This window comes from Ochlerotatus camptorhynchus, unplaced genomic scaffold (assembly GCF_037179485.1).
Source record: "Ochlerotatus camptorhynchus isolate MF236.1 unplaced genomic scaffold, CSIRO-AGI_Acam_v1.1 ptg000026l, whole genome shotgun sequence".
NCBI lineage: Eukaryota > Metazoa > Arthropoda > Insecta > Diptera > Culicidae > Ochlerotatus > Ochlerotatus camptorhynchus.
In genome coordinates, this window is record NW_027040518.1 from 990,965 (window position 1) to 1,005,154 (window position 14,190).

General features: G+C 44.3%; 1 protein-coding gene across 1 annotated transcript in view; it reads right to left on the reverse strand.

Moving 5' to 3' along the window:
• Positions 1-14,190, reverse strand: part of LOC135708192 (chaoptin) — a 358,531-nt gene that overhangs the window by 44,423 nt on the left and 299,918 nt on the right. The gene's annotated exons all lie outside the window — the stretch shown is intronic.

The following is a 14,190-nucleotide window of genomic DNA, read 5'->3' on the forward strand; positions in this document are numbered from 1 at the left end:
CATCGACATTTAAAACTCTCCACCACTGGGATGCTTGCTGGAAGCTCTGTGGAGATATGTTCCGGTCGAAAAGATGAGAAATAGTTGCACTAATTATCCCAGGAACAATTGTTTTATCAAACGGAAACGAGAGGTAAATTATCGTGCATCCGAAAGCTAGATTCTCCCGTACAATGGGGATGGTTGAAAGCAGAGTAGCTGGGTATGAGATGGGCAAGCAACAGTCACTAAGCAGAAGGCAATGCGGGATAAATAGGTTCATGGCTTTACCAATTAAAATCTAAGCTCGTCTGGAGAGGTGGCACTGGGTGCAAGCATTTTTAGTATCCATTAGGAAAATATGTTGATCAATTCCTACGGGACTTTGAATTGCTGCTTGTTTTGGGATGAATAATAGAGCTGTTTGTTTCACTCAAAACCCTGTAATACGTTAAAGGAATTGATCAGGCCTTAATACAAAGTACAGAATTAGTACAAAGTAAATCTATGAAATAAGGTTGAAAGACAAATGGTCGGAGGACAAAAGGACAAAATGTCGAAATGGACAAAAATTCGAATGAACGAGAAGTCAAAGGAACTTTCGAGTATTTTAAAGTGGAGTGTACAGTAGCTTATATCTGACAAAGAACTGCTCATGTTTAAAGAAGCACTAAACATCAAGATTGAGAAAAAGTAAGAGGTTGTATTCAATACACTTCAAGATCGCTATTTGTGGAAGGTTTTCAATGATCCCCATGGTGATAACGATCGACGTCAAGAATGCGTTCAACAGCGCAGCTGGAAAGCAATTATTAAAGCGCTGCATAGAATGAGGATCCTTTACTACCTGTACAGGATTCTGAGGAGCTACTTTCAGAACTTGGTTCTGGTCTACTAGACAGACATGGGACAGCACAGCCTCCTCGAAGTACATAGTCACTTGACCGTGGTCCCGGGGGGATCCAGGCAGAGGAGAGAGCAAGGAATGGGTTTTACACAGAACAAAATTCTGAATTTTAACTATCGCGTAAAATCTCCCTTCGTTTAATTTTGAGTTATACTTGGTATAAACAGCGAAATCGTTTTCAAGCTTGCATACAACCTTGCATACAATATTGCTAAGTTATGCGTTAAATTTACACGAAATATCACGTAAATCTATGACAAATCTAGCGTTAATTTTATGGGCGCTATATCTTGCAGAAATTTACATGAATTTTTCGAACGGTGTAGTAGAGCTGCACTATGCAACTAGTGGATACCAACCCGTGCCAACTTCGATACAGGTCTGGCTTTTTGACCCCCCCCCCCATTGTCTCTGCTTTTAAAGTTGATACATATTTCACTATCATCAAAGGAAAATTGATTTAATAATTCTAGTTATTTAAGGGTTTAGAAGAGTTTTACAAATATTAGCCATATGTAGGACAAGGAGGGGTAAAACGCACTCCTGTGTTTTATTGCTCACAGCGTTTTTTCTCGTACTATTAAAACATAAATTGATACAAAAAAGTAGAAGGGTCTGTGCCTAGGGGCACGAACGGAAGCTTGACGTAGGACCGCTAGTGGACGGAATAAATGTGAAGAGCATTTAATTGATCAATTATCTACTATCTCAACTCTTTCCGTTTTTGGCGTACCAAATTTGTAGTAATCTTTTTGAAAGAGAAAGTTGATTAAGAGAAACAATCAAAATCACTTGCACCCCTGCTTCCAAGTTTGGTTACAAGATTACAACTCTGGAGAGCATTTTGTGTGGTCGTTGCGGGCTTGTGGTTCTGAATATGGACAAACAAGCACAGATAACTTCTATTCCAACTCTTTACTGTTGTAAGCTTGATGGCCGTTTTATTGAATAGGACATCCATGGCCACTTACGCTTGGCGTGTTTAGTGTAGGTGACAGCATCACGGACCTCATTTTCCAGGAACACCTTCAACACACCTCGTAGATCAGACCGGAGATACGTTTGACACCACCACGGCGAGCCAGACGACCGATGGCGGTTATCTCGAAGAACTTTGCGATGACGCTTGGCGCCTCCTTTACCAGACGTTTTCCTCCTTTGCCACGACCAGTCAATTGTTGCTTGTTAGGTGTGAAGGAGTGGACTAGCCACCACCTTCCTACTGCTGCTATTGCTGTTCACCACGCCGTCCGAAGCGAAAATGAGCTAATGCCATAGTAGTAGTAGTAGTAAAATTTACGTTTATTTTCTGGGTTTTATGTTTCAACATTTGATTTAACATTTCAATTGGTTAGCCTTTGGCTCTTCATCTTTGTTCTAGTTGATTGGTTATTCTAATGTGATGATTGCGTTTAGCGCTAATTTACAGGATACCCTTTGTGGGATTGTTTTGGTTTGAATTTAAAAATTTGATAACCTACCTACTTGAGCACCTAACTACTTATACTAGGTTGCCAAATCACGAATGATCTGGTGGTTTGATCGCAGACAGGCGACTCTGAACCTTTCCAGCGTGGAAGTCTTTCGCTCCTCGAGTGTTTGAAGACCGGCCAGGTGGTGAATCTCAGAATTACGAGTTCGCGGTGGACTGTTAAGGATCATTCTGAGGATCTTGTTTTGGATCCTCTGAAGCTTTAAGTGGTGGCACTTAGCACAACTCTCCCAGATTGGCATACCATACTCAATAGCCGGCAGAATGATTTGCTTGTGGACAGCAAGCTTGTTTTTGAGGGACAGGGTGGACTTCCTGTTTATCAGAGGGTAGAGCGACCTGATCAAGATGTTACACTTGGTGGATGTCTTGTCCACATGGGATCGGAATAGCAATTTGCTATCGAGGGTGAGACCAAGGTAGACTACTTCACTCGACCATTCAATGGGAGTGCTATCAAGATGGACCTTGTTGTTAGCAGGTGGAACAAGCCGAGGTGAATTTGAGTGTGGGAACAGAATGGTTTGTGTTTTAGCTGCATTGATACAAATCTTCCAGCTCTTAAAATAGTCGGACAAAACATCCAGGCCTGATTGTAGTTTACTCGCCAGAGCACGGATCACTCGACCCTTATAGATGATGGAGGTGTCATCTGCGAACATTGACAGGATACCACCACCCGGCAGGGGAGGAACGTCTGACGTGAAAATGTTGAATAGGATAGGCCCAAGCAGGCTACCTTGAGGGACCCCTGCATCAACGTTGAACGTATCAGAGGAGACATTGTTCAAGTAGACCTGGAATGATCTGCCCGACAAGTAGTTTTTGATGATCTTCACGAGGTAGTTCGGAAAGTTGTATCGATGCAGCTTGTTCACTAGACCATCATGCCAGACATTGTCGAACGCCTTCTCGACGTCCAACAATGCCATGGCAGATGTATTGGAAACGGACTTGTTCCGCTTGATGATGTTAGTAACCCGTGCGAGTTGGTGGATGGTAGAGTGGCCTTTCCTAAACCCGAATTGCTCTTTGAGAAAGATGTTATTATCATTTGAAAACACCAGCAGACGGCTGAGTATCAATTTTTCGAATAGCTTCGAGATGGAGGACAAGAGGCTGATGGGGCGATAGCTTTTGGCACTGGTAGGGTCTTTGCCAGGTTTGTGAATTGGAATAACTTTGGCTAACTTCCAGCATGCAGTAGCCAAGCATTAAACACTTGTTGAAGACCACTGCAAGGTGCTTGAAGAAGTCAACACTCAAGTTTTTCAGCTCGAGGTTGACCACTCCATCGACACCAGCAGCCTTCATGTTCTTTGTTGATTTAATCGCTGCTATCACCTCATCAGCCGATATTCTACTTTCGTCAGGGACAACTACGGGGGTGGCAGCGACACTAGCCATTGCCTGTGATACTGCAGGCTCGTGGGGACTCACCATGGCGTGGCCAAGGTTATGTGAATTTACAAAGTGTTGTCCAAGAGCATTGGCCTTTTCAAATGGGGTTATTAGTAAAGATGGGTCCGAATTTTGGTTAGGAGAGGAAAGGGGAGGAATGGGCCTCGGCTTATTTTTCAAAACCTTTGCCATTTTCCAGAATGGCTTAGCACAATCTGGGAGAGAGCGAATCTTGTTTGCAAAATCGATATTTCTGAGATCCACCATCCTGGCTTGGATGATTTTGCTCAAACGGTTGCAATTGGTCTTCAGATTAGGCAGCCCAGTACGCTGGTACTGCCTACGGATCGTGTTGCGGAGTCTAATGAGGTCTTTAGTAGGCCTGTCAAGGTTCAGAGTGTTACTCACCTGTCTGGATACTGGCACATGTAGCTCCCTGGCCCGGGAAATTGCTTGATCGATGGAGCGCAGACACCGGTCAACATCTTCGGACGATTCCGGTTGGACATCGTAGTCTACAGCGGTGTCGACGCAATGTTGGAACTGACCCCAGTCAACACGATGATAGTTGCGCCGGAAAGCTTCAAATCGATTTACGGAGGATCCCACCTCAGTCACCACCGGGTAGTGGTCCGAGCTGAGTTCCTGATAGGTGATAGGTTGAGCGATGTTGTTGCCCATGTTGCTGATGAATATATCGATGGTAGCGTGACCACCGGACCGACTCAACCGGGTGGGAGTTTCCGGACTCAAGATGTTGTAATGCGCTTCCTGCAGGTCGTTGTTCAGGATGGTGCCGTTTTGATTGCGCCGATTGTTGCCCTAAGCTTGATGTTTGGCGTTCAGGTCGCCAGCGATGATAAAGTTTTCCCGTCGTCGTGTTAGCTTGATAATATCTCGTCGCAGATCTGCTGCCGATCCGTCCCTGATGTTGACTTGTTTGGGGCAGTAAGCCGCGACGATGGTGATGGGGCCGATAGGAGTAGAAACTTCCACCCCTTCGATGATCTTCAGCTGAAAGCTGGGCATCAGTCGACAGCAGATGTTTCTCCTTATTGCAATAGCCACTCCTCCTCCTCCAGAGTTGGTTCGATCTAGCCTCACGAGCCGGAAATCGGGAAGGTAGACGTTTGTTTCAGGCTTCAGGTGGGTTTCAGTTATGATGGCAATGTCGATGTTTCGTTCATTGAGAAACTCAACAAACTCGATGTTTTTGCTCTTCAAGGAGCAAGCGTTCCAATTTACGATCTTGATGGCTTCACGGTCCATACTTAGTGACAAGGGACAGGGCAGCATGAAGCTGTTCAGATCGAGTCTTGCAGGTGCGCAAGATGATGATGACCTCGGCCACGAGCGTCACAAGTTCCTCCGAGGTGAACGGAGAATCGTCGACAGGCTCACCTGAGACAACACCAGCGTATGATAAACCAGGGGCGGTGGAGGGACCTGGCATTGGCTGGGCAGCAGCAGCAGCGAGACGATGCTGGACTGTTCGATTGTTAGGAATACTCACATGCTTGACTTGTTGGTTGTTCAGCGGAAGTGGTTCTAAGTTCGGAACATGTCGACGGGGCTGGAGAGCTGGGTACTGGACTTCCGTGCGTGCAGGAGGCGAACGATGATTACGGAGGCGACCGGGCTGATTATTGATCGTAGCCTTCCGACGGATATTGATGAACTCCACTCGCTTGGGACATCCGCGATTGGAGGCTTGGTGGTTACCACCGCAGTTGACACACGTTGGCTCGATGTCATCATCTTGCTCACAGGACGCAGTCGAGTGAGTTCCAGCACACTTGCCGCAGATAGTCTTCATATGGCAGTTTTTGGTGCCATGGCCGTAGGAAAGGCAGTTCATACACTGCGTAACATCACGATGTTGGGATTTGTAATGCTCCCAACTGATGATGACCTGAAACAGGTCCCGGATATTGAATCTCAGAGCCGCTAGACTGGTGGATCCCTTCGTGAAGTGCACCAGGAACAACTGGTCACGGAAGCTGGTGTTGTGGTTGGAACGCCGGTTTATTGGGAACACCGCCTCAGGTTTGAGCCCAAGCCGCTCCAGCTCGGATTTAACCACAGCCGCCTCGAACGACGGTAATCCACGCAATACCAGCTTCAGTGGCTTGCTCGATGGCAGATCGTGCGTGAAGAAGTCAACGTTGTTTTCCTTTAGGAAACATCCTGTTTGATTGTACTCCTCCAGGCTGGAGCACATGATTTTGGTGTCGATGCTGCAAAGCTTGAAGCGAGGCAGCAGCTTGTGTTTTGCCAGTTCGGCACGCAGCTTGGCAACATCCTTCTCCGGCGTGAAAAGCGGGGGAATCCGCTCTCTTGCAGCGATGGGAACGACGTCACCATCGCCATTTTCTTCGGGGAGCACCGCAAACTGGTTGGCTTGCAGTACCCGTTTTCCGGCGTCATCTTGCGACGCGCTGTGCTGGATTACCACCTTCTTTGAAGGGCCCGCTGCTGAATCATTGGTACGTTTACGCACCATTTGTTTCGTGTTGGCAAGTTGCAGTAAACTTGCCAGAACGCGCGAAGGTGGCGACGCTTCCACGGCGCAACGCGACAGCACAAACCGAATCGAAGCGAGAACTCGAACGAAAAAGAAAACGAACTGAACAGCTCAACAGTCGAGCAAAGAGTGTCAGCTAATGCCATACAGCAGCGCTCTTTTATATCTTTTCAGGTTAAAGCAGAATAATGTGCAACCAAGTGGTATAAAAGCTACAAAGACTCCTCCCATTATGAGTAGTTTGCTATCAAGTAGCGACACTGGCTCTTTTCCTTTTGTGTACACGGCGAATGAGAACGACCCAAATTTGAGTCTAGTTCACTCATAATCGCCAAAAGTGCAGGAACTCAGCGATGAGTAAATTTGTCTCATGGTTTCCTGTGGAAAACCTAAAAGATCTGCCAGAAAATGAGGAAATTGACGAAAATTTTATTCAGTCTCGTAGTAGTACCAATAGACTGAGTGAATCCAATATTTACTTTTCTCAAATTCGGGAATTTTTCCCTGGAAAATCCGGGAAAAAACTGGGAAAACATGAGGCAAATTTACTCATCGCTGAGTTCCTGCACTTTATTTCTTATTTCTGAGATAACTAAACTCAAATTTGGGTCGATCTCATTCGCCGTAATATCACCTTGAAAGATATCGGCGCCGGTGGTTAGCGTGATTACCTCTCACTCCAGCAGGCCTGGGTCCAATCTCAGTCAGCGCCACCGGCATGTTCTAAGGCATAACATCTCTCATCACGCCTTTGGTCCCCGGTTGAGTTGGGTCGATTGGTAAGGTCCAGGTGTGGGAGCTGCCTCCCTAGCGTTGGTAGCATTGGAGCTCAGTACGGAAAACAAATCTCGTGTCACTTTTCAATAGGTCCTATCTACATTGATCGATTCTCTTCATCGACACTCTCTTTCGTAAACAACTCGGCTTCACAAATGTTTCCTGCCGTCTTCGTCGAATTAGATGCTAGATTGTTGCTTCTTCCATCGAAAATATCCGGCCGTGGCGATTCAAAGTTGATCAAGGTTGATCAAAATAATGTGTACCCCTGCTTCCAGTTTGATTACATGAGCATTTTGTGTGGTCGTTGGTTCTGAATATGGACAAACAGGCAGATGAATTCTATTCCTACTCTTTACTGTAATAAGCTTGGTGGTCCTGAAAAGAGCCGTTTTGTTGCCAAAGTTGGTGATAATTTAACCTCCGAAACCAAACAGAGTGCGTCTCTGTCACTTCAAAACGTAGATGACATCCATGGCCGCCTACGCTTGGCGTTGTAAGTGTAGGTGACAGCATCACGGATCTCGTTTTTCAGGAACACCTCAGGCCTCAGGTGGATTTGTTAGTTAATTCGACGCTTTTGGACAATGCTGGACATTTACCAGTTTTTCAATAGTTTCTTGTTAAAAATCAACATTCGGAAGCATTGTTATCGATGCGTAGCCATATTTCTGATCGATTGGGGATAAAATTATTGAAATTGCACCAGGGGCAGCTGCGTTATTAACGTTCAAAATCTTTCTTAATTTGTTACATGTTCCATTTTCGGTTTTCACAAAGTGTACCCCCATATAGAAATCAAAGACGTAGTCCTACGTCAAAATTTCCCGGATGACTGTTCTGCAGCTCTTTTGGTGATTACGGGTGAAACTCCATTAATTCTACTTTGCAAAACACGTAAATAAGCGCTGTTAGTCATATTATCCTATAGCACCCCTTATCATATTAGAATTTCATTATTGTGCAATAATTTTGATCCAAAAATAATGTAAAATTTTTCCCCGATTTTGTCAGTTTCCCGTTTTTGTCAGCCTAAAATTTGAGAAGGGGCTGACAAAATCGGGACAGCACTGTAATAAACGACCTTCGGTACTCAACTTTGTTTTGAAATATGATTCTTTACTCGCCGCGGAATGAACGACCACCAGTAGGTAAAAGAGGAAAGTCAGCAAAACATACCGTATGCACTTTAGCAATACTATTCGTTCGTAAATAACCTACCTTCTCTTCTTTACCTGAATTGGTGATTCATCCCGGCTGTTTAGACAAATGTAAATATTATTTAATATGCTTTACGGTGAGAGTTGTTCTAGACAACTTGGGTATAGCACATCTTGTCCATTTCAAACTTTTGTCCGTTTAAATTTCATTCGACCTTTTGACTATTCGATATTTTTTTTCCATTCGACCTTTTGTCCATTTCAACCTTTTGTTCGTTTGAATTTCATTCGATCTTTGATCATCCGACCTTTTGTCCCTTCGACTTTAAACCGTTCGGCCTTTTGGCCATTCAACTTTTGTTCTTCAAACTTTTGTTCCTGTAAATTTCATTTAATCTTAAGTCCATTCGACCTTTTGTCCATGTAACTTTTCTGTCCTTTTGACCATCCCTAGTAGCACCCTTGTTATAAATTGGTCTTGGACACTTATATACGACTTATTTCAGCTATACACAAGTTGCTACAACTTTTTGGTACAGAATTGTGCTACTTGGGATATTTCCCTTCAACCTTTTTTTCAGTTCGCGATTTTCTTAAAAAAATGGTCAATTTTGACATGATATAATTTTTGTTGTCTTATGATCAATTGCGCTGAAACTTTAGTCACAGATCAATTTTACAATTACAAAACACACAATTTTTGAAAGCACCTGCCGACTTTCTTTTCCTCTTCAACTTTGTCTCAGACGTCATTTCAATAAAAAGTGATGTTTTCGTGTTACAATTTATTGAAACTATTCAAAGACGCCATTTGGCAAAAAATACAACATCCAAAATGGCCGAACTTTTATAAAAATGTGAATGATTGCCTATAACACACATTTTTGTGCAAATCGGAGAAGATCTAGTTTCGTGGAATTAATGCAAATTTGTCGTTTCTTTTGCTCTTTGCTATTCTTATTGAAGATAATTGTGGCGATAAAATCATGTTCCAGCGTAAGACAAAACAAAGAGGTAATATTAAAAATAGGGCGTTTTTTCGGTATTTTTGGTATTGCCAGTATATTTGTTTAAAAATCAAATTTAAAGAGTATTGAATATCCAAATGCGATTTAACGTGAGTGAAAGAGATATATAAAATAAAGTATTTCACTTGGATCTGTTTTGGTTCGATTTTGCAATCTCACGGACTCCAATACCGACCAGAATACCGAGAATATTTCAAATCGGTATTCATGTCAAATAGGGGAAATGGCGGCCTAAATGCCCCTTAATTTGGGCCCATACATAAATTCAGCAATCGACTGAATTTTTAATAGCGACCAAAATATCCATTAGTACCTTCCAAATGACGTGTTCATCTAGATCATGAACGATAAATTGCAGATTTTTAGCGATGGGCCCAGTCTCAGAGCCATAGGCCAACATTAGAGGCATTTCCTGTTAGAGCGAGAAGAAAAGAAATATCGATGCCACAGTTTAGCATGTGCATCCCTAATTAAGATTAGATACGAGAGAGAATCTCTCCCGCCGAGCCTTGTTGCTCCTTATATACATACAGCTGACAACCGATCGCTACCGATTGAGTCAGCTGTGTGGCAATAGATAGTAGCAAAACTATCAGTTACAATAAACCATCGCGGAAGACACTTAGTTCGTTCCGTCCTTTACCGTAATAAATGTAATTTGTGGTCGCGTAATAAAGTGTATTTTTGTTGTGTAAAAACGTACTTTTCTCGTGTGTCCGAAAGATTTCCCGTGACGGGCGTAAACATTTGGTCCTTCGAGCCGGATAAGCGAAGTCTGCTGGATTTGTCGGCTTATTTGTCCTCTCTGGTCGATTTCCCCTCGCTGCTGTCGTTTGAGAAGTCAATCTGTCTCTTGAGGTCGCGAATTTGTGGAACGTCGAGTCGATTGGGAGTGTTTTGGTGAAAGTTCTGTGCAGTGTATAACATACTGATTAATTACGCCTTTCGTAGTTAGTCAAAGTGCAGTGTAGTGCTGAAAATCACTATCAATGCACAGTGGTCCAGAATGCAGATTTAGGTGGAATGATATGTTTTGAGCCTGAAATTGAAACTTTAGACTAAAAGTCTCTGCTACAAAGTTGTTCCTTAAAGGTAGGCCCTCATTTTTATGACAATGAATTCTAGGGTGGTTCCTATTATCATTAAAATCAAAAATCTAACTTTTTTGTTTGAATAAATTAAGGTAAACATTTTTCGGCAAAGTTATAGCTGAGCTAATTTCAAGCAACTTTATTGTAAATAACTTTTTTGTACCTCTTAAATTGGCCGATTTAGAGCTATTTTCTTGAATTGAGTTAGGGTGGTTCTTAAAAAAACAGTTGTTTTGCTCTAGTTTTCTTATTTCGAATTTCTTAGCAAAGGTGTCTTCAAATAACTTTTAGATCTTAAAAAGGCGCAAATTTTTGCTGGTCATGGAGAGAGCTTCGACGAGCACATTGATAGGAATGTACAAAGCGTTACTACCATCAGCTGTTTGATGATCGTGATTGTGATAGGTCGCAACTCTGGTTAAGTCAGCGTATGACTGGAAACGCTAGCGTCAGTCAGCAAGGTTTTCTACGAGGTTCGGGAACGAATTGAGCTGTTGATGGACGATGTTGATGATGCTGATGCTGACGAGGAAACGCAGGAGAAGGAATATCTGCTAGCTTTGAGTAGTTTCGAGGAGCGATATTACTCCGTGAAGGCCAGTTTGTTGTCGAAGCCGAGGGGGGCGACACATCTAAATCTCAAGTTTAGATGCTCAACAAATCTCACACTTGCGAATCAATCTTCGAAAAATCTACTTTCATTTATCGCATCTACTTGCATCGCGGATCATCTTTTTGCAGGAAATCTTCAGAATCGTCATCAATCTTCTCGTCCCCCTCGGTCGAAGCAGACCACACTATCATCTACATCGATGTCTGTCGGAAAAGGTCAACTTGGTGACCGATCCGAAGCATGATTCTCGAAGGTGAAACTTCCAGAAATTCGCCTTCCTTCTTTCGGTGGGAGGATTAAGGAGTGGGTTACGTTCCGGGATAGCTTCCGCAGCCTGATCCACGAAAACAAGCACCTAACCGATATGGACAGGTTCAGTTATCTGAAGTCAGCCCTGTCAGGAGAGGCCCTGCAAGAGATCGAGTCGGTGGAGCTTTCGGCTGTGAATTACAGCGTAGCGTGGAAGGCGCTTGAGTCCCGCTACGAGAACAAGAAGCTGATTGTGAAGGCACATCTGGATTCCCTTTTTGCCGTGGAAGGCTTGAAGCGAGAAAGCTACAACGGACTGAGTAATATCATCAGCGTTTTCGAGAAGAACCCGCAAATGCTAAGGAAGATCGGCGAAGAAACTGCTGCATGGAGTACGATTCTCGTGTACATGGTGTATTCCCGGCTGGATCCTGCCACTCTACGGCAGTGGGAAACACACCACAATTCAAAGGGTGTACCGACGTACGAAAACCTGATCAGTTTCCTTCGAAGTCATTGTGCAGTGCTGCAAGCCGTCGCCCCAACGAAGCCGAGCCAGTCTGATCAACGGTCGTCGAAGTCATCCGTGTGAGATCTTCAAGCAAGTGCCCATTCTGCAGTGGATCGTGGCATTCTGCATTAGTCTGTGGCAAATTCCAACGTCTTCAAGTTTCCGAGCGCAGTGAAGCTGCGTTCAAATCAAGGTTGTGCCTGAATTGTTTGAGTCCTGGTCACATCGCACGAAACTGCGAGAAGGGTGTCTGTCTTCACTGCCAACAGAAGCACTACTCCCTTCTACATGGTGCATCAGCTAGATCCTCCGTTCCACAGTAGCAATCAAATCCTCCGACACAAATCAGACGGCAATCACAATCCAAGCCAACAAACTTGAACCAACAAACACACAACGCTAGTACCAATACATCCACCACATTGCAAGGACAAAGCACTCAATCAACAGCCACTCAACCACTAGCCACAAACACAGCCACACCTTCCACAAGTCAAATACACATCGCACTCCCAATCACACCTACACAGAACATCCTGTTATCAACCACTCTAGTCAAAGTTAAGGACCGTCATGGCAATTCCATGCTGGCACGAGCGCTGCTGGACTCGTGTTCCCAGCATTGCCTGATGACGAAAGAGTTTTCAAGCAAACTTCAGTTCCACGAATCGCCGTCATATCTGTCTGTTCAAGGGATCGGCTCATCTACGAGCACTTCAACAAAACTCGTCAGTGCTGTAGTAAGGCCGAGGTTAGATCGCATTTCATCGTTCGTGCAAGAGATGCAGTTCCACGTCCTCCCACGGTTGACTATGTCGCTACCGACTGCAACCTGCGATATCAGTGGTTGGACACTTCCGGAATCGTCATCTTTGGCTGATCCACGCTTCTATGAACCTGGTCCTGTAGATGTCATCATCGGGGCGGAATACTACATGGACCTCCTGAGGAGTGAACAGCAAAAAGCGACTGAAGACGGACCCACATTGCATAACACAAATTTTGGCTGGATAGTTTCCGGAAAGGTTCCCGAGCATACACACTGTGGATGTCATTCTCTGACCCTCGTATCATCTACCACCGAGCTCCAAGATCAACTCGCAAGGTTTTGGGACCTAGATACATGCCGAAACTTTAGTACGCATTCTTTAGAGGAGTCAGCGTGTGAAGAATATTTCACCCGGACAACGATCGTAGACGAGACCGACAGATTTATTGTGACGATGCCGAAGAAGGAATCCGTAATTAATCGGTTAGGTCATTCGGAGACCACAGCGATAAAACGGTTGATGGACATGGAATGGCGTTTCGTTGCAAATCCAGAGCTGAAGACGATGTACGACGAATTCATTCGCGAATATCTTGCACTTGGACACATGAAGGACGTCACCGAGGAGGTCGGAGAGGTAGGAGTAAAAAGGTACTATCTACCACATCACGCTGTTCTTAAGCCAGACAGCACGACTACGAAGCTGTCAAACGTCTACCGGAGTTTCATGGTTGGTCCAGTAGTACAGGATGATTTGCCTAGTATCTCGCTACGTTTCCGCATGTACCGTATCGCAGTCAACGCCGATGTCGCCAAGATGTATCGCATGGTTGAAGTTCAACGTCGTGATCATCCGTTGCTGAGCATCAAGTGGAGATTTGCCCCTTATGCTCCATACCGCACGTACGAATTAACCACTACGGTACGGTACGTCATTCGCAGCGTTTAGCAGATAACGGAGCGCTAACGCATCCTGTAGCGTCCAAGGTGGTCAAGAAGGACTTCTACGTTGATGACATGCTCTCAGGAGTAGACTCCATAGAAGAAGGTAAACAGTTGGTTCAAGAAGTCATCGAGCTGTTGGATTCAGCGTCTGAAACTTCCATCAAGACATTGGGTTTAGTGTGGGAACGTAGTTCAGAAGTTTTCCGTTTCACGTTCCCATCGTTCAACTGGTCGGCAACGATTACGAAGCGCTTGGTCGTCTCCGATGTTTTGCGGTTGTTTGACCCGCTTGGTATGGTTGGCCCAGTTATCATCCAGGTAAAGATCTTCATCCAGGAACTGTGGAAGCAAAACTGCGGCTGGGATGAACCACTTAACCAAGAACTTCAAGCGCAGTGGAAAGAATATCGGCGGAATCTAGCTGCACTAGAAAACCTTTGCCGTTCCCCGATGGGTAAGAATCGGAAGTCACATCGTCACCACGGAGCTTCACGGAACAATATCCGAAACGGGGGAGTTTACTTTATTTATCATTCTCAGTCATTTTAAATCACAATTGAATGTTAACGACTTTTTAAATCTTATTTAAAAAAAAATACTATCACTTCCGAAAATACCGAAAACCTAGCCTAATGACAATAACACTTTATCCAGACCTGTTTATCCTGACGTAGCTAACTATCTCCATTGGCATCAATTCTGATTATTTTAAAAGAAGTCTTAATATAGGATTTCCATAAAATA